This window comes from Mytilus galloprovincialis, chromosome 5 (assembly GCF_965363235.1).
Source record: "Mytilus galloprovincialis chromosome 5, xbMytGall1.hap1.1, whole genome shotgun sequence".
Classification (NCBI taxonomy): Eukaryota; Metazoa; Mollusca; class Bivalvia; order Mytilida; family Mytilidae; genus Mytilus; species Mytilus galloprovincialis.
Window position 1 is genome coordinate 99195702 of NC_134842.1, and position 21064 is coordinate 99216765.

Sequence of the window (21064 nt, forward strand, 5' to 3'; positions counted from 1 at the left end):
GTTTCCTAGTCCTTTATTTGGTTGAAATCCAGCTGATTTTGTCAAATTTCACAAAAATTCCTTATCTTGACCTTTTTGGGATGTAAAAATCAACGTGTTAGAATTAAACTTTGACAAAAACAGCTCTGTTTAACTTTCTCACATGTCTTTAAGGCAACTTAAAACAATTATTGTCTTGTAACCATGAACTTCATAATTGGGGCCAAACATGGCACTTACCGAACTTACTCCTTTGCTGATCGTAGTACGATCGCGTAAATTGCAGTAAGTATGTATCATGGTCGTGGTGAGGTCTATGAGATCGGGGTGAGCGTGGCCAGGTTTGAACATGTTCAATACAATCGTTGTGCGGTCATGACGAAATCAGGTCGTTGTAAAAGCGTAGTGAGAAGGCAATAAGATCGGAGTAATATCACAAAGGTCTCTGTACCATCGTACAGCGACGTTATTACCACCTCACTACGACCATCATGTTCTCACCGCGACCAAACTACGCATTAACTACGACTATACCACGCTGTTCACGACCATAGTACTTGCCGTCCTAATCACGCTCTTCTTACCACCTGACTACGTTCATAGTTCCAAAATCATTCTTATTGTCATTTTCACATAACATAACATGTATTAAATCTCTCCAGGTTTTGTTTGTTTGTTTGTTTGTATTTAGTTAAAACTTCTTGTTATTTTTTACTTACGTCACAACCAAGCTGCTCGTTTTTATATTTATCAGACGGTACCGTTGTTTTTTCGTTTGTATGGTTTTACACGTCTAGTAATTTTTGGGGCCTTTTAAAGCTTGCTGTTCGGTGTGAGCAAAGGCTTCGTGTTGAAGGCCGTACATTGGCCTATAATGGTTTCTTTTATAAATTATAACTCGGATGGAGAGTTGTCTCATTAGCACATATACCACGTCTTCCTTTATATATTTACACATCTGTGTCATCAATGCTGTCGTTAACTGAAATATCGTCAATTGAGGTTTAATTTAGTTCAATCTAATTAAAAACCGATTTCTCATCGCTCCCGTTTTCTGGTATGTCGCGTGGGTGATTAAGCGAAACCCGCTTTGAGGTCACATGTGAGTGACCTCTTAGGTGCGTCTTTTTCAACCAATAAAATGAGTCTTCGACGATCTTGAAAGAGGGACGAAAGATACCAAAGGGACAGTCAAACTCGTAAATCTAAAACAAACTGACAACGCCATGGCTAAAAATGAAAAAAATGAAAGTTTATCGTGAGGTAAAGGGATGTAAATTTTATTTGCGAAGAAATCGTCAGTCGAAATAATTCATAAACCTTTCTGATTGGTTCATTGATAGGTCGTCAATTCATTAGCATATCATTATAAATTCATAACTTCTACTTCAACTCAAATGTGACCTCGAAGTGGCATACTAGAAAACGGGAAAAAGCGACGAGAGATCGGTTTTTAATTAGATTAAATTGAGTTGTAATTTAGGAAGGATTGGTCGGCCCAACATCTCTGCTTGTTTAGGATTCATAACTGTCAGAAAGCACGTCTATTTGTTGTTGTAGATTTTGGTGGCATGACTGTATTATTTTTGTTTTCCGAGAAATTTACGTTTTAATCAGAAAAATAAGGATTGGAACTGTATTGATATAAAACTCGATATTGACGTTATTGCTGAGAACATAGTAATACGCAGTATGAACGTAGTATAATCGTGATAAGAACTTGCTTTTAACACAGTAAAAGCGTGGTAAGATCGTGTTGCATTCGGATAACTGGTGGTATGGTCGTATTGAGAACATTATGATCGTAGAAATATCCAGAAAGGCGTAGTAAGGTAGCAGAATAAGAGCGATGAGAACGTAATGAGGACGTAGTAGCATCGTTAAATCAACGAAAATTAAAAAATTTTGCCGCTCATATCGCGAACTCACTACGATCTGAATTTATTCTAGATCGCGGTGAGCATGATGCAATCGTGGTCCAGTGGGACTAGGGCTTATCACGTAAAAGAAATAAAAAATCAATCAAATAAAAAGATTTATTTTCAGTAACTGTGAAAATTGTTTTGTGAATATCCTTTCTTTATATTGAAATTAATCCTACATGTTGCACCTTTTAAACAGTAATTCAACTTAAACAACAACAAAAAAGAAAGTACAGCGGAAGGTAAATAAAGGCAACAGTAGTATACCGCTGTTCAAAACTCATAAATCCATGGACAAAAAACAAAATCGGGATAACTAAAACCGAGGGAAACGCATTAAATATAAGAGGAGAACAACGACATAACACTAAAATGTAACACATATAGACAAAATCCCACGAGAATAACAAATATAACATATATATATATAACATCAAAACCAAATACATGAATTTGGGATAGACAAGTACCGTGACACGTCTTATCGCAATGTAAACATTGTCAACATGTGTTGCCACATGTAAATTAAGACTCAGGTTATGCGTATCAAAAGAACAACCCTGAATATGCTCCTTGAATATATTTGCCTGTGGTGTGTGTGTTCCAAAATAGATAAAGACGTTGGAAGTATACTGAACCAAAAAAGGTAAGAACAAAAAAGTAAAATTTCATTTTATAACAAAATCATAATAACATATAATTTTTTCAAAGGTGTATGTGTTTTTCTTACCAATGGTGTGTTTCTGAACGTAAGTGAAAAGGAAATTTTCAATATCGTTTTAAGAGTACAGGTACAGAAGGAAAAACATGAATTACACGTGCAAAGCTGAAATGGCGCGAAATTAATCACCAGGAAAAAGTACGACTGTTTGTACAGGTCAAATAAGGATTATATAAATGATGTTTAAATATGTTTTTGCAAGACAAAAAAAAAGAAAAAAGTGTTGCTTAACTTTTCGGGCTCAGTATGTTTTCCTAATGCACTTAATGAAAACAGTTGGCGAAATGAATAGTTTTTTCCAGTGATTGGACTATCATTTACCTGTAAGAATCAGTTATGCTTCCTTCATCTGTTCAATATTTTTAAGACAGAGGAGTGCTATTCTTTAAAATATTGGACAGCTAAAGGTAACATAATGGTTTCTTACACATGTTTCAGGTAAATGATAGTCTAATCACTGAAATTAGAAACAGGTACAACAATAGAACGACGTCACAATAATGTTTTAAAATACATATACATGTTTTTCACTGGTATGACATGTGCAATACACACATGTATAATTGAAATCAAAGTTCAAAGACAAATGAAAAATAAATTTGACATTTTAAGTAATTGAGGACGTCCCGTTCGTCCCTCTAGTGAAAAAAGTACATGCAGTCATTTTAAAATTTTCGATTTCAAAATAATGATCTCCTTATGGCAGATAAACTGTTTGTATAGATTCACTAAGTTTGGAGCATTATGTAGTTTTTGACATTTTATGTTTCCATAACGGCGGCAATTTGAAAAATTCCAAAGTCATATTGCAACTTTAGACACGCCAGTTATTATTAAAAAAAAATGTCGTTGAGTTTGCAAATCTGCACATGATGGTTAACACTACATTGAGGGTGACATAATTAGGAAAATGACTTAAGTGCTTTGACAGAATATTTTTTGTCAGTATGTACCGGATAAAGATGAAACCAAGCCAGTGTGTGATCAGATATCGCAATAAGCCTGAAAGTCTAATGGCTAGTCATTGTTAAGTATATAAAATCCCAAATCAAAATGCTTTAAGTATTATGCAGAGTCAAGGCAAAACATTATATACACAGCTTTATGAACACCTATTTTGACTGCGGTGTGTAATATTATTATGGACAGTAAAGAAGGAAAAATGAAATACAGAACTTCCTGGTCTAACTGAAACACGTTTTATGAAACTCTGGTATGCATATACAAGACAAACCAAAAAATCTAAAAAGATTGCTAAACACATAAACAAAATAATCTGAAAACACCTTAACATACATACATATATACAAGCCATATAAACCCGTTATCTTAAAGGATTACCAAAAAAATAAACAGAGTATGCCGCATCACAATAAAAATCCTACGCGAATAAAAAAACACAAAAACAAACTAACAATTATTCAGGTCGATAAGGGTACAAAAACGCAGTTATATTTGTTCAAATTTCTCCGTACGATCGGGTTCTATCTCACAACCTCATTGTTGACTAGTGATTACATAAGCAACTATTTATTAATAGACGGTGTATCTTGGAAAGTAATGCTAGATTTTGTTTGTATAGAATCGGCTACTCTTAGAATATAGATGTATAGGAATATAGACAGTATAGATGAAGACAACAGTAGTCACCAGTGTTCAAAAATCATATATCGATCGAGAGATAACACATCAACTATATATATAAGAGTAAAACAAAGGAATAGCTTATACACCAAAGTGCAAAAAAAATTACGCCTACATACATAGTAAAGAACTATTTAATGACAACTGCCATATTTTTGACTTGCTACATGCAATTTAAAAAAAACTGTTGGTTGAATCTGGTTAAATGGTTAGCCCAAACCTCCCAAATATTAAACGAAATTGCTCATTATTTATAAACACCTCAACTTACATAAATACATACAGGCCAAATACACAAGATAGCAGACAGGATTAAACAAAAATAAATAGAGTAGGTCGCATCAAAATAAAAAAAAAACTATGCGAATAAAAAAAACAATAAAACAAAACAAAACAACAGGCAAACAATTAATCAGTTCGATTAGGGAAGAAAGAATTAGTAATATATTTGGCTCAAAGTTATCTGGTTATAGTTAATTTGAAGGTGGTACCGATATACTAGCGTACGATAAGTGTTTTTCTTTTTAATAACAATGTGAAATCATCGGTTGGCTTGTCTTCCTATGCGCTTTTAAATTTACATATATTTTCAAATTATTGCCCAGTAGCACGAATTAGTTGCATGTACTTAACAAAAATTATAAATATAAGTGTGGAAGATTTATATGAGTAATTATGTCTAATGCGCCCTCGAGACAAATTTAATATTTAAAGACAAAAAAAAATACATGTATGCACTTTTATTGGAAATCAATGTAATCTATAGTGTAATTGAATCATTGTGCGTTTTTGGAAGAAGATGATCATTCAGTAAAAGTGTATGAACGATAGCGTTGTTGAGAAATTGCACAGAACAAAATTATCCTAAACATGTTTCATTTATTCCAAAAGGTTAAACCACAAAGCGCATTATATATTAATTTAAAAACAGTTATCCACATACCATGCATATGTCCATACCGTGTTTTAAATTACTGATAACGATTACATTTAAATATTTATAAACATGATAAATATACTTATCGATACACAACAATTGTTTAAACAAATATGTGGGTTGATCATTTGTATGTGAAAGGTTGGATTAAGAACAAATTAAAGACTTAGGCCAATGCATACATAACATATTTCTATCATTGTAAAACACGACTCGTAACATTAAGGAAAGGAAAATAGAAAGACGAGAGAAATATTGATTATTACAGATCGATCTGAATCTGATAATTTTAATGTCCCTCTGGTATCTTCCAACTCTCTTCAATAAACAAAAACATAACAAAAACTTAATATTGCTGTATACAATGTATGTTATAAGTCGTTTTGCTTTTTTAAAATTATTTCTTACCTTATTAGCATGTCAAAATTTCAGTTTACGTCAAATTGTTTTCCTTAATATCTAGATACGTAATTCAAACCAGGATGTGTATTTGAAAATTAACCTTGGAGTTTGCGCATGTGCAGATTTTACGTTAAAATAAAAACACTCGAAGCTTGCCATTGTTTTTTTTTGTGATAGTTTGTCAATTTATTTTTCATTCATTTATTAGAGCTAGATTACAAATGTATTTTTTATAATTTAGTGAGGCAACGAGTCTTTGGGATATTAATAGAAGACTCCTAGTTGTTGAGTTATGACGAAAGTATAGCAACTTATAGAAGAAGCTCCGGGGACAGTATTGGAAAAACGAGAATTAAAGGATTGCTATAGCTACGTGGCTTTAAAAATAGTCAAGAACAGTAGACATTAAGGGGTATTGACATGATTGAGATTATGAAATGAAAAGAGGAAAAAATAAATTATTGAAACTCACAAAACATTTAATATAGAAAAGGTACAGGAATCTTTTTGATATACTAGTAAAAGTTTGGATAATACAGCTTGCCCAAAATTTACAAACGACATCGAAATAGATTTAAAGATAAATAATGTGATAACTACACCTTTGATAACTAATTATAACAATCGGAAGGTATTATTGTGTTCTTACCTGTATTTAGCAGGCGAAGTATTCAGTTAACGCCAAATTGTAGTCCTATGTAGCATGTACGAAATTCCATTGAGGAAGTATATTCAAAATGTAACTTTGAACCTTGTGCATGTGCATATTCAGTTGAAATAGAAGTCATATGGAGAAACAGGATCTTGGTTTGTCTTTGATGCTGGTTTGTCAATGAAACACATTATACATATAGTCTATTAAATCACTCCAAAATAGAAAATTTCTAATCTTAATATAATGATAATTAGATCATTTTTCATATTATAAAACAAATATGAAAGTAATGATTTTGGGTGAAAAAAAAATCGTCAAAAACTGAAAAAAATGATAAAATTTAGAGTTTTTTTAGAAATCAATGAAGATGTTTAAAAAAATCAATATGTATTCTTTACATAAAAAATCTCAATACTATGGAAGTCAACAAGATATGTTTAGCGAAGATCAAAGATTTGTTGACCATAATTTGAGTTAAAAGTCTAATTGACTAAATAATACTTAAAAATGTAAATGAGAAAATACATAGAAACATTGCTTTTCATTTTATTCGATAGTTTGACTGTATAGAACAAATATCTAATGCGCAGTTAAGTCATAATCAGCAATGAGAACAGCATTAGAACAATTCAGACCACGACATTCACCCAGAACACTGAAAACTAATTCTTCTACAGACACAGCATTTGGCGTCGCAGTTTTGCTTACAATTGTTGCATCTAATAATGTGAAGTTTAATAGGTGCAGTAGGAAGATCCATCAACATTAGACAACGTTTTTTACATTTGATTTCTAACTTCTTCTGACATTCATTTTCGGCACTGATTATTCACTCGAATTATTGGATTGCCCTGAATCAGATATATGAGTTTGACTGTTCCTCTTGTATCTTTCGCCCCTCTTTTAGTGGTAAACTTTTCACCTGTGTTTCAAGTAATTACTCTGGATGTGAATTTTCTCCAGCGAAAGAATATTTAGAGAGGAAGTCCGCCATATAGACATGAACGCGTTTCTTCTCATGCTTTGATGATATGTGTATTATTTGATATGTCATTCATGAAAACTTGACCTTACATTTTTAGATATTCTTGATTGAGCATTTTTCAAAGCAATTCCTTTTCCTATTCCAAGTAGACTAGATGTTGAGTCACAATCTGTTATAGAATGCAACAAGGCAACAAATTGCAAACATTGTCCCCAAGTAATCTTTTTGTCTGTTGTATGTTCCATATTTTAATTTTTTGTTGATTACCATTTTATCAGATTTTAAAATAATTCCTTTGCACCGCTTATTACGATGTTGACTAAGTAACATCAATAAATCCACATCTTCACCAATTGCATTTGTGCATTAAGAAGATCTGCATCAATAGTTCATTCTTACATCTAAAGTCATTATCCATAAGCTAGTCAGCTAACCACAAAGCATGTTGATAAGAACTTGTTTATTATGGATGTTTGACATGACAATTTATTGATTAGTTTTGCAAGGAATAAAAGAGGTGAAATGGATGTACAGCGTAATACTACCTTTCGTCTTACGCAAATGTGTTATAACTTTGACTGAAGAGTGTTCCGGATAACTGTGAAAAACAATAACAGGGTCTTTGTTTTTTTTCTGATCACATGATTAACCCACTCTGGTGTACTAGCTTCAAATGAATCAACATGTCTCCAAGAAAGTCCTCACACAAGTATCAACCATCAAGGATATACCGCAAACTCTTACCATCTGTTTTTATGTATACAATCACTTCCACATAACGATATTGCTACAGGTAAGTTTGACTTGCATACCCCTCGAGGTAGTTGGTTGCAATAAAATATAATTTTTTTAATAATATAATAAGGCCGTTAGTTTTCTCGTTTGAATTGTTTTAAATTGTCTTATCGGGGCCTTTTATAGCTGACTATGCGGTATGGGCTTTGCTCATTGTTGAAGGCCGTACGGTGACCTATAGTTGTTAATGTCTGTATCATTTTGGTCTTTTGTGGATAGTTGTCTCATTGGCAATCATACCACATCTTCTTTTTTATATATAGAAAAAGAAACGCTGAAAAAATCATATTGGAATTCCCAGATGTGTTTTCAAAGCGACCATTTGCTGCTGTGGTTCAGCATTGAAAAATCAGTTGTTGACCTATATCAGTATTAAGAAGGTATGATTCTGACTTCGACCTATGTTTTGCTGTCAATGTTATTGATAGGTTTGACTTCTTGAAGCTATAACTCAAAATTTTCACGCCTTTATAAGAATTCTTCACTTTTAAACTGAATCGAAGATTCAATTACCATTATAAATAAATTGAAAATGGAAATGAGAAATGTGTCAAGAGACAACAACCCGACCATAGAACAGACAACAGCAGAGGGTCAACAACAGGTCTTCAATGCAGCCAGACATTTCCGCACCCGGAGCCGTTCTTCAGCTGGCCCCTCAACAAATATATACTAGTTCAGTGATAATGAACGCCATACTTATTTCCAAATAGTTCAAAGCACATCGATTTTTTTATTTTTTTTGAACATGATTTTCAAAGTAAAAATCTGTTATTGATTTGACGATATACGTCGTCATTTGAAGACATTTTGTTTCCAAACAATAACTTTTATATATAAGTAAATAGAAATATATGAAATTTGAGCACAAGGTTTATAACTACATAAGGAAGGTTGGGATTGAGTTTGGGGGTTATGGTCGCAACAGTTTAGAAATTAGGGGCCGAAAAAGTATTTCTCTTTTTTCCAGACAAGACAGAGACGAGACAAGTCTGTAATTCTTTATCTCTTTTAAGCTAATAGCTGTTGCTGTATTTCATCTGCATCACGAAGCAACCAATCAGAATCTGTTTGTGATAAGTTATTATTTCAAGATGGCATGTATGTCGACTGAAACTAATAGCTCCGTATCGTAATGAGATACAATGATGATTGAAGCTAATTTTTAAAAAACTTGATCAGTAGTTTCAGAGAAGAAGACTTTGTTAAAGTAAACGACGACGGAAGACGGACATCAAGTGATGAGGGAGGTCCTTTGGCCATTTGAGCCAGATGAGCTCAATGCGAAAGGGAATTGAACGTAATCAAATGCGGAGTAAAGATTGTGTTTGTGAAAAAACATCAATACACCAAACCATTCATCAACAGTAATTTGTAAATTATATTTACAAATGGACAGTGTATGGAAAAAAAAATAAAAAAATGTAGCAATTGGAATACCAAAGCAAGTGATCTAATATAAGACTAGGAAGAAATATGGTTTGATTGACAATCAGACAAATTTTCCAATAGAGACCAAATGACATATAAGTATTTAACTATATACCATCATAGACCTTCATAAATTGGAAAAAAATAACATACTGTAAGACAAGATATAAAGGTTCAAAAAATAAGACAATCTAAATGGAAAAAAAATAATAAACTAACTCGTGTTAAAAAAGGGAACGGCAAACAAATATGATATACAGCAACAAACAACACCCTAAGACTTTACAATATTATGAAGGTCGTTGTATAAAATAGATATACCTATGGGATTAAAAAAATAAATTTGTGCTATCTAACGACAGAATGACTTTGAGGGAATTTCCATAAATTCAACAATGGGATATACGTCTGACAGATTTCATTTTATTCATGATGAATTATCCGTAAACATCAAAATGTATATCTATTTTTCTTTTTTTAAACATTTGAAACAAAGCATGACAACTTTATAGATTTTTTTGCAGTGATTATATGAGAAAACACTCTGTGTGTTAAATCTGATTGTTCATATTTATCAACATTTGTTGAAGTTTTTAACTCCAGGTAAAAAGGTCCGTGGGAAATTCGCACTTCTCAAACATTCCAAGAACTGCTTGTCACGATTGCAATTTTTATAATCGCACGATTCGGGACTATCTGCAAATGAATAGAAATAACATGTAATATCAATGCTGGTTGTTTATTATATAACAAGCACAATGTGTGTGCGTTAGTAAAAAGGTAAGAATAGAAACTAAACTGTACGCTAAGATAGTTCCTTATCCCCGGATCCCGGATTGATGTTTAAGTATGCTAGAGACTACAATACAAGACTATTATTGTGGAGTTGGGAGGACAAGGTAGGAGTTAAACAGAGCCATTTTTGAAGGTTTAATTAACCATCGTTAACAGTATCGCTGGAAACATTCTAAAGACATAACGCGGTATAATACAAACCACGTAAAAAGAGCTGCTATGATATGGTCGGTGCAGAAAACTGTAAACATTTCTAAAGTGAAAGGGGATTCTTAAAAAACTACACAAAAATTAGTAAGTATGTGAGTTTCTAAGAAAAAATGATGTTTGCAATTCATGATAATTTATTCTACAAATTTTTGAGTGATTTAGATTATAGATACATTTTATCTTACAGCATACTATACTTTATAACTTTAACCAACACACAGCACGACTAATCCTTATGCTAGCTTTTATGCCACCAACTGTTTTAAATTGCTATGCATAAATATTTATTGTATCGCTAGTATCAGTCTTTAAATTTAATTCATGATACAGACATTATTTTTGTATTTACTTAGTATTTCAGTAATTAGTCTTATTGACAACGCTGTGATTTGAATATGTTAGGTAAACATTGTATATTAAAAATAGGAAATTAAGGGTGTGTTTGAAAAACATGTACTTACTTGTACATCTGATCGACATACTGGTAGCTGTTATCGTCTAGGTGGATACCACAACATCCATTCCTTCTATTCTGATCATAAAACCTTTCGTGTACCTTACAACATCTACAAAGTGTTCATTAACTTTTCTGTAGTTAAGTCTTTTAAAGGTAACTCGTGTAATCGATTTTGATAAACATATTCGGGATTAAATGGGGCAATTTATTTGATATTTTTTCTCTATTTAATTGGGATTTACAGAATAGATGATAATTAACAAAAGTCCAAATTGAAGGAAAAAAAACCAATAGAGAAAAAAGAAACAACAAATGATTAGAGAATATCGAGATGCTAACAAATATAGTATACAGGGAAATATTAACAGGCAACAAGAATAAAGAATTACTAATCGAGTCGCAAAATGCCATTCCATAACAAATTCAAACAACAAATCTTCTTTGACAGTTGTAAATTCACTTAAGATGGGAAAACTGACAAAAAGGTTCTGGTAAAATGTACCCTCAAAGTCTTATATTTTTTTGGCGTGCATAAGGAATCAAAATGTTCTAGGAGTTTTAACTTGATAAGAAGATGGCGTAGATTTAGTTCATAATCAGTAGGCTGAATAAATACATTAGCGTCACAGAATATACTATTTTCATACTACTGACTTTTGACTCCGGAGTATAATTTTTTTTTCGACAGGTTACATTCTGTATAATAGGAAATTCTTGTAATGAAAGTGCAGTTAAAGAATTTAAATAAAGCGTACAATCGGCGCAATTTGGAGAAAAACTATTTCATGTTATTTTTCTATCCTCAATAAAATCATCGGAACCAGCGTTAATTTTTCTCCTGCGTTGACCTTTCGCCCGTTCGATTATAATTATTTTAGTTGCTCTTACCCCCCCCCCCCCCCCCCATTACAATATCATTAAATCTGTAAAGACCCGATTAAGAGCAGCTCACCTATCAATTTTGTATTGCGGAGTACCGCTTCTGCCCACTTCTCACCAACATCCATAGTCTCAAAGATAGTTACCAAACGTATAACCCATTTTAAACAAATGACTGATCTGATGACTGAACATATTTAAGAATGATTATTTTGTCCTTTCACTTCGTCCTTTAAATAGAAAAAAGAATCTAAAAGGCACATGATTGAAACTAAAATTTTTTTTTTAAATCCGCCAAAAAAAATTCCTGAATATTAAAATCGGTATATTTGATTTTTGTTCAAACATTATTGTTAATACATGTAATATAAAGGGATTTCATCATTTCACGCGACTGTCATACAAGATAGAGGTTTAGCTAAGTATAAAACATATTATACCATTATTTTCGATATAATAAAATGCCTGTATCAATTCAGTAATGTGGCAGTCATATTCCATTCGTTTGATTAGGGACTTTCCGTTATGAATTTTCCTAGGAGTTCAGTATTTTTGTGATTTTACTCTTTTTTAATTATCATTCATTAAAGGAGATACAAAAATGTATAAAGAAATTGCTTCTTGTCGTTTTTTCTCCATATACATTCCAATAACCGAACTAGAGGTAATTCGAATTAGACTATTAACCGTATTTGTAAGTTAACACAACGGGTACCACATGCGGAGCAGGAAATGCTAACTCTTTCGGAGCTCCTGAGATTACCCCAGTATTCGGTGGGGTTCGTGTTGCTTAGTTTTTAGTTTTCTATGTTGTGTCCTCTGAACTATTATTTGTCTGTTTGTCTTTTTATTTTTAGCCATGGCATTGTCAGTTTATTTTCAATCTATGAGTTTGACTATCCATCTAGTATTTTTCTTCCCTCTATTCCAATAACCAGACGTGTGCACATGTTTTACCAAACTCCCTCCGAGAATGACTCAATGTACACACTTAATATTATTTTAAAAACTAAACTCTCTATATATAAGAGTTGTATTTGTTTCATTTATCATTAAAATAGCTACCATTGTCAGATCAGACACTTTGTATACTTTAAAAAGTCTGTTTTATTTTGTCATGTTTGTAATACCAAAAATTGTGTTCATATGTTTCGAGTTCAATACATGTAGAATGCAAACGAAATTTGCTAGATATTTTATTCACGTCCCATAAACACTGGCTTGTTTCATTTTCCAAATATATTTAGAAAATATTAACTACTTTTCGTCACATCTACTCCCTGCAAGTATACACAAATATTTGTATAACAACAAAATATAACATAAATCGGATGTTTTTTTAAGCTATTTTGTTTTTAAATCATTTAATAAAAAATACGTGTTGATAAAGCATGAAGTACATTGTTTAACATATATTCACGTATAAATAAGACATTGCTTATCAATAGTTTTCATAATACATCATCTTGATGTAAAAACATTGTCCTTAAACAGTTAAAAATGCAAGAATATGAGAATTTTTTTTAATTTGCTTTAAAAGTTATTCGAATTGACAAAAGTATTGTCAATTAGTTTAAAATGCATTGAATTCATAATTTTCAATCTGAAGAAGAAAAAAAATTTGTTCACGCTTATCATATTCAATTAAAAGTAAAGTTTCTACATAGTGCTCCAATATAAATATGTATCACTGCAATAAGCAAAGCATTATGTCAGACACACGATCAGCTTGTAGCGACAGCTTATTATACCCCGAAATACCAAATATAACGCTTATGATATCAAAATTATTCACATTGTAAATAATTAACGTTTAAACTAGATGGCTTGCTACAATATATTTACCAGTACTTGATTATATAATATGAGAACATCCATATCAATTAAAAGTCACAAAGTCAAATATATGTGTCCGTTTTGTTGAGTAAAGTTATTGTCTTATTTTGATTTAAAATTAGTGCTAATTAGTTTTATAATGTATATATTGTATCAAAAGAGATTATGCCACGTGTTTTCATCAATATTTGAATATATAATTTTATCTATAAAAAAATGTAAACACTGTAGTGTAAAACAAATTTTATTTCATAATATTTTTATACTCGTATTCTCACCGTCTTGCTTGTATAACAAAAAAACATAAATTTTTTCTGTGTCTGTGTGTACAACAGTCGGGTTTTGTCTCAATGATTTGTCTATCTTCATGATTTGGTTGTTGCTTGTGTAGAAGATGAAATCACCATTAATATCAATGTTCAAATTGTTATCCGTTGCATTTGTGCTGATAATCGTTTTGACATCGGATCCATTATACCAAGCAGAACGTAAATCTCCCATTTCATATTCCATCCAATATAGACGTTCAGCATCAACGTCTGAAATTATAATTATTATTAGATAGCACACACTCGTATATGGAAATTGCCATTCTCTGCATAAATATCTGAATATGTCTGTTGTTGAATTTAATAAAACAAATATAACAAGATGGTAGGATTACAAATAAGACGTCTATCCGACAGAGACCAAATGATGAGGATGATGTAATGATGTTATTGCTGTGTTTTTATTGAATATGCATTTCAATTATCTATGATACTTGTTAAAGCATTACAACTATAGTGCGCAGTGGACTGAGTTGTAACATTGATAGCAATATTATTCTTGAGTTCCCTTTATTCCATAAACAATGCCATCGTATATATGTAAGACTCAGATAGACGTCCGGCATCTAATCGACATCAATACCTCAAATCAACGTCCGTTTCTTAAATGGACGTCCAAATCTGACGTCACATTCTCAAATCGACGTCCAATATTTTGATACTCTAATGAACATTCTACATTTAATGTGACGGCATGTATTGTCAGAACTACGCTCGATTGATTGCAGTCGTCTTTAATCGATGTCCAATATCAATAAATAACAAGTAAATGGACAAACAGGCCGTTAGATTTTTGCTTGAATTGTTTTACATTGTCAATTCGGGGACTTTGATAGCTGACTACGAGCTTTGCTCAATGTTGAAGGCCGCATGGTGGTATTTAGTTGTTAATTGTGGAGAGTTGTGTCATTGTCAATTATATCACATCTTCTTTTTAATATTAATTGCTACACTTATACATGTACAAGTTTTGTAGGGTTCAAACATAATTCAATTCATACTTAACATATAGATTTTGTTCAACCCGAAATAGGTAACATGCATATTAAAGTTTATTTTGATAAAAGTTAATCAAATAGTTCTACGTAGTAGTGTGTCATTCCTGTTCCTGTCAATAAATGGCATGCATGTAAGTGTTTGTCAAGGAGAAAGCAACCTAACGACAAAGAAAACCAAACGATATGTAGAGGACATTATTCAATCTTCAACAGGACAAAATGAAAGATGCTCTTTCCTCATTTGGTAAAAAATGGTGTAAACGGGAAAAATCTGATAAAAAATCTCTCGATTCTTATTTAAATAAATGTATGAATGTAGTAGATAAGAGAATATCACATTTTGAAAATAATTTAGAAGTAAATAATAGAGTACATACTACACCTATTTCCAGAATAAGAAATAAACTTCAAATACTTTCAAAGTGGTTTGTGTTTGTACCGGCCGACAAAGCAGCCAACAATGTGGTTGTGGTATGACGTAAATACTACACGGACGTTCTTAAGAATGAAATTTTAAATTCATCTACATTCAAGTCCATCCGCTTCACAGAGAGTCATATAGTAAACAAGCATATCACAACCACATCTAAGCTTAAGGCTTCTTCTGAACATTTGAAGGTCCCTACTATGTATTGGCTACCTAAACTACACAAACAACCATTTAAATATCGTTTCATCTCGGCCTCTAGTAAGTGTTCTACAACTAATCTGGCAGTGCTCTTAACTAGTTCATTAACTACTATTAAAGAGCTTATGATAAACTATTGTAATAAAATATACTAGAACACCCCCGCGAAATCGCGGGAATTCAGAGCGTATTTGAAAGGATGTAAAGTGTTGTAGGAAGAATTTTGTAAAAGATTTCATGACTTGAGAATTTCAGGAACAGTATCAAAAGTTATAGGTACTTGGGGACAGGAAAATGTTTTTTTAACCCTCCTCCTTTATTTCCAAAATTCCCATTTTTTGTTTTCTATTAATTTCATTATGAACATACATTTAGTGTACATGTATTATGAACATTCCAGTCAGGAGCCTGTAATTCAGTGGTTCAGTGATATTTGTTTTTGTTCATTTTTGTACATAAATAAGGCTGTTGGTTTTCTCATTTGAATTGTTTTACATTGTAATTTCGGGGCCTTTTATATCAGACTATGCAGTATCGGCTTTAGTTTATTGTTGAAGGCCGTAAGGTGACCTTTAAATGTCGGTGTCATTTTGGTCTCTTGTGGAGAGCTGTCTCATTGGCATTCATACCACATCTTCTTTTTTTGTAAAACATTTAGTGACTAGAGAATTTCAGAAAAGGTACCAAAAGTCATAGGTAATTTGGGACAGGATAATTGTTTTTCTAGCCCGGATCCTCCTTTTTCCACAAAAAAATCCGCCCACCCCCCTTTTTCTGGAAAATAATTGGTTGTTTATATAGGGAATCACTGACGCATGACCGGAGCGGGCCCCTGCATATGGAAATTTCTGGATCCGCCACTGCGGAGGGGCCCTGATCCCAATATCCCGGGCTTAAAAATATGAAATCCCGAGGTTCTGAATTTATTATACAAATTAAATATCTCGACATCCCGAAATTCGAAAAAAGAAATCCCGGATCGCGAAATGGTCAATCCTGAAATTTCGATTTTAAAAACACCCGTTCCAGACGTCATTAACAGTCAATTCTCAGTTTAATAATTGATCCACAGCGGTCATTGATATATAATTCAGACCCTCTCTATTAAAAAACCCTGTGATTGCCGTGGATAGTAAACTTGAAAATGAATCAGACAGAAAATACACTTTATTCGTAGTATATGCATTTGTTTCAAAGTAAAAACAAAATCGCAAACCGGAGGTCTAATCTGACTTAAAATGACGGATATAAGACAGAAAATACACTGTATTCGGTAGTATTAATGTATGTTCAAAGTATACAGGAAAACACATACCGGAAGTCTGATCTGACTTAAAATTTCGCCCAATGACGGAAACATTTTCGGACGTCTTTTTTCTCGTTTTTCACCCAAAATAACTCAATCTGAATAATCATATGAATGGATGACAAATGCGATTATGCACTGTACCCATAGGACACAGAGGCATGATGATTAATTTATTGTGGAAAGAAGAGAAGCGACAACCAAAATGAGGTCTTCTCGTTTAATAGTATAGATGAACATAGTGGTATAAACCATTTTTGGAGTGTAAAAAATTCTTTGGATGTTTTAGATAAATTACGGGCTTTTGATGGTCCTTTTGATTCTGTTAACAGTTTTGATTTTTCTACTCTTTACACTACACTTCCACACTATCTTATTAAAAAAAAGTTTTCCTATTTAATTAAATGGTCGTTTGGTAAAGCTGAATGTAAATACATGTGCTGCAACTCATTTAAAGCCTTCTTCTCTAATGAGAAAGGTAAATATGCTAGATATACTTACTGGAGGTGTGATGAGATGATTGAAGCTGTTAATTTTCTCTTTGATAACATTTACGTACGTTTCGGCAACAAAGTTTATCGACAGGTTGTAGGTATCCCCATGGGCACTAATTGTGCCCCTTTAATAGCAGACTTGTTTTTGTACTGTTACGAATCACAGTTTATGACTAAACTCAGTAAAGACCCGTCGAAATTGCATTTAATTGATAAATTCAACAACACTTACCGTTATCTTGATGATATTTTTTCGTTAAATAATCAAGAATTTTCTCAATATACTGCTGAAATTTATCCCAAGGAACTTACTTTAAATAAATCAAATGTATTCGGTAATAACTGTCCTTTCCTGGATTTAGATATTTCGGTTTTAAACGGGAAACTACACACTAAAACTTACGACAAAAGAGACGATTTTTCGTTCCCTACTGTTAATTTTCCATTTTTAGATGACGATGTTCCTTTGGCACCATCTTACGGTGTTTATATTTCACAACTTGTTCGCTATGCCCGTGTCTGTTGTGACGTTTTTGATTTTAACGAACGCAACCTATGTATAACTGGTAAATTATTAAACCAGGGATATCGTTACCATAAATTACTTAAAACCTTTACTAAATTTTTCCATAGTTATAAAGATTTGGTTTTGAAGTTTGGTTGTACCTGTAGAAAACTTATTTCAAACGGGATAGCACATCATCATTTTTACGGAAATGTTGTTAACCGGGCCCGGAAATTTAGAAATGATCCATGTAAACTTGTTGCTCCTTTAAATAAACTTATTCTAAAAGGTTACCTATTCAACACTGTAATAAGATCATTGAATATTGTTTTTATTGGTATGAATATTGATTTTGTTACAAGTAGATTAAAAGCTAACTAAATATTACTAGCATGTTATATACATATACATTTTCATGGATCTACAATCTGTCGATACCTGTAACTTGGCACTGCACAAGGTCATGTTTTTCTCTTGCTGTTTGTGACGTCTTTACACTAAATCCATTGTATGTTGGATGTTTACGGATTGATTGTTTAGTCTTAGAGGCATGATTTTTTTATTAGTTGTTAGTGGCTTTAAACTAGCCGTCAGATATCTGCGAGTACTCTCAGATCTGTTCATTGTGTCTTTTTGTGTCGGGATGTATAAGTACCCGGCCACGTCCACTTGTATTTTTTGTCTATCTGATGAGTTAAGCCTTTTTCAACTGATTTTTATAGTTCGTTCTTATGTTGTACTGTTATACCACTGTCCCAGGTTAGGGGGAGGGTTGGGATCCCGCTAACATGTTTAACCCCGCCACATTATTTATGTATGTGCCTGTAATTAGTCAGGAGCCTGTAATTCAGTGGTTGTTGTTTGTTTATGTGTTACATATTTGTTTTTCGTTCATTGTTTTACATTAATAAGGCCGTTAGTTTTCTCGTTTGAATTGTTTTACATTGTCTTATCGGGGCCTTTTATAGCTGACTATGCGGTATGGGCTCGGCTCATTGTTGAAGGCCATACGGTGACTTATAGTATTAATGTTTTTGGTCTTTTGTGGATAGTTGTCTCATTGGCAATCATACCACATCTTCTTTTTTATAAAATGGAGAAGTACAGACGATTGTTTTTTTTTTTGTATTCTGATTCGGACTCTGTAAGATATTTTTCAACAAATTTCTGAGTTTTACACCTCGAGTAAAACATGTACGCCAAAAAATGGCATTATGTTTTTATGTTGTGCTTTCACTCAACTGTTCTAGGTAAAGTGCTCACACACACATGCTTAGCCCCAACATATTCTTGATAGGCATATAGTGCATTAGTTCTTGATCGATAGTTTATGTCTGTCATATTTTTTTTTCAGAAAAGTTTTTATAAATAATTAGATATAGGAAGACCGTTAATTTTCTAATTTGAATTGTTTACATTATTCATGTCATACCACATCTTCTTATTTTTATGTAATCTCTAAAATACAATAAAAATGATATCACAACCTGTTTACATATTTAGTGTTGTATGTTATAATTTTTTTTAAACAAATATTTTTCAAATAGATCATATTTGACACACATTACATGCATGTTTCAGCTACTGTCGGTTCTGTTAATTTTGTATTTTGTGTCTAAAACGGCCGTTGATTAAAGAAGCTAAAAATCAGACGTCGATTAGAGAAACCAAAAATGGACGTCAATCAGATAGGCATAAACCTGGCCGTCGATTTAGAGGATATTGTATTATGACGTCAGATTTGGACGTCCAATAAAGGAACGGACGTCGAACTGAGTCTTATATATACATACATGTGTACTAAAACGTTAATCGTATTTTGTTTACATTTACATACCTACTCCTATACCATACACATATGATGCGACGTAATTTATTATTATTCTTTTGTCCATTCCATCAAAGTTTGTTCTGAATATTTTGCTAGGATTTTGTTCTTGACCATAGTAAATCCATCTGATAGTTCAGAAGAAAGATTTATTTAGTTGACAAATAAGACAGAAATCGTATTTGTGTCACGTGGATAAATAATTCCGTTAAACACATACACATTTACCGTCAAGTATGTACTGAAACGCTAATGCATCTAAATGTTTGTTCCAGTCATGTCAATGTTAAGCATTTCGATGGTGATCTTCCGTTGCCCTGATCTCATTGACAATCATATTACATCTTCTTTATATTAGTTCACACAAGTTAAAAACATTTTTCAATGTATGAATACAATGCTAAACCTTGACGAATGTTCATTACGTCGTAACTACAATCCCCTCCCCTTTTATGAATGTAACCTACCGAATAAGACTATTTACCGTATTTGAAATCACATAAGCAACATGACGGTGCCACATGTGGAGCAGGATCTGCTTACCCTTCAGGAGCACCTGAGATCACCCCTAGTTTTTGGTGGGGTTCGTGTTGTTTATTATTTAGTTTTCTATGTTGTTTCATGTTTACTATTGTTTGTCTGTTTGTCTTTTCATGTTTAGCCATGGCGTTGTAAGTTTATTTTCCATTTATGAGGTTGAATGTCTTTCGTCCCTCTTTTGTTATATGTTGTGTCATGTGTTCTATTGTTTTACTGTTTGTCTTCATTCATTTTTCGCCAGGCATTGTCAGTTTATTTTCGTTTATGAGTTTGACTGCCCCTCTGGTTTCTTTCGTTCCTCTTCTTACAAACAACGGTATATTGCTGGGTCTTCCAAGTGCTCCACGAAACCCCTTTCTAAATTATTAACATCTATTTTATCAGCAATCAAAGACGGGCTTCAAAGTTATTGTGAAACTGCCTATTCTAGAGGTGGCGTGAATCAGATGTGGATACTTAAAAATTCCAAAGATCTTTTAGAGTACATACAATCTAACTCTCTTTCATCTTGTAACAGTATTAAAACATTTGACTTTTCTACTCTTTACACAAGTATTCCACATTCCAAACTAAAAGAGAAATTAAAAGAGTTGGTATTACTTTGCTTCATAAAAAAGAATGGCCAACGTAGATACAAGTATCTTGTCTTAGGGAGGGATAAATCCTACTTTGTAAAGAATCACTCTGATTCAAACAAAAAATTCTCTGAAACCGATATTATAAAGATGCTTGATTTCTTGATTGACAACATATTTGTTACGTTCGGAGGACGTGTTTTTCAACAGAAT

At 32.6% G+C, this 21064-nt stretch overlaps 1 long non-coding RNA gene across 1 annotated transcript; it reads right to left on the reverse strand.

Annotated features, from left to right (window-relative positions):
- Positions 1 to 9874: 9874 nt before the first annotated feature.
- On the reverse strand, positions 9875 to 11235 carry LOC143076875 (uncharacterized). The gene is made up of 2 exons (XR_012978819.1): positions 10938 to 11235; positions 9875 to 10167 (listed from the first exon to the last, which is right to left on the reverse strand). It is a non-coding gene; the product is annotated as an uncharacterized LOC143076875 (long non-coding RNA).
- Between the last annotated feature and the right edge of the window lie 9829 nt (positions 11236 to 21064).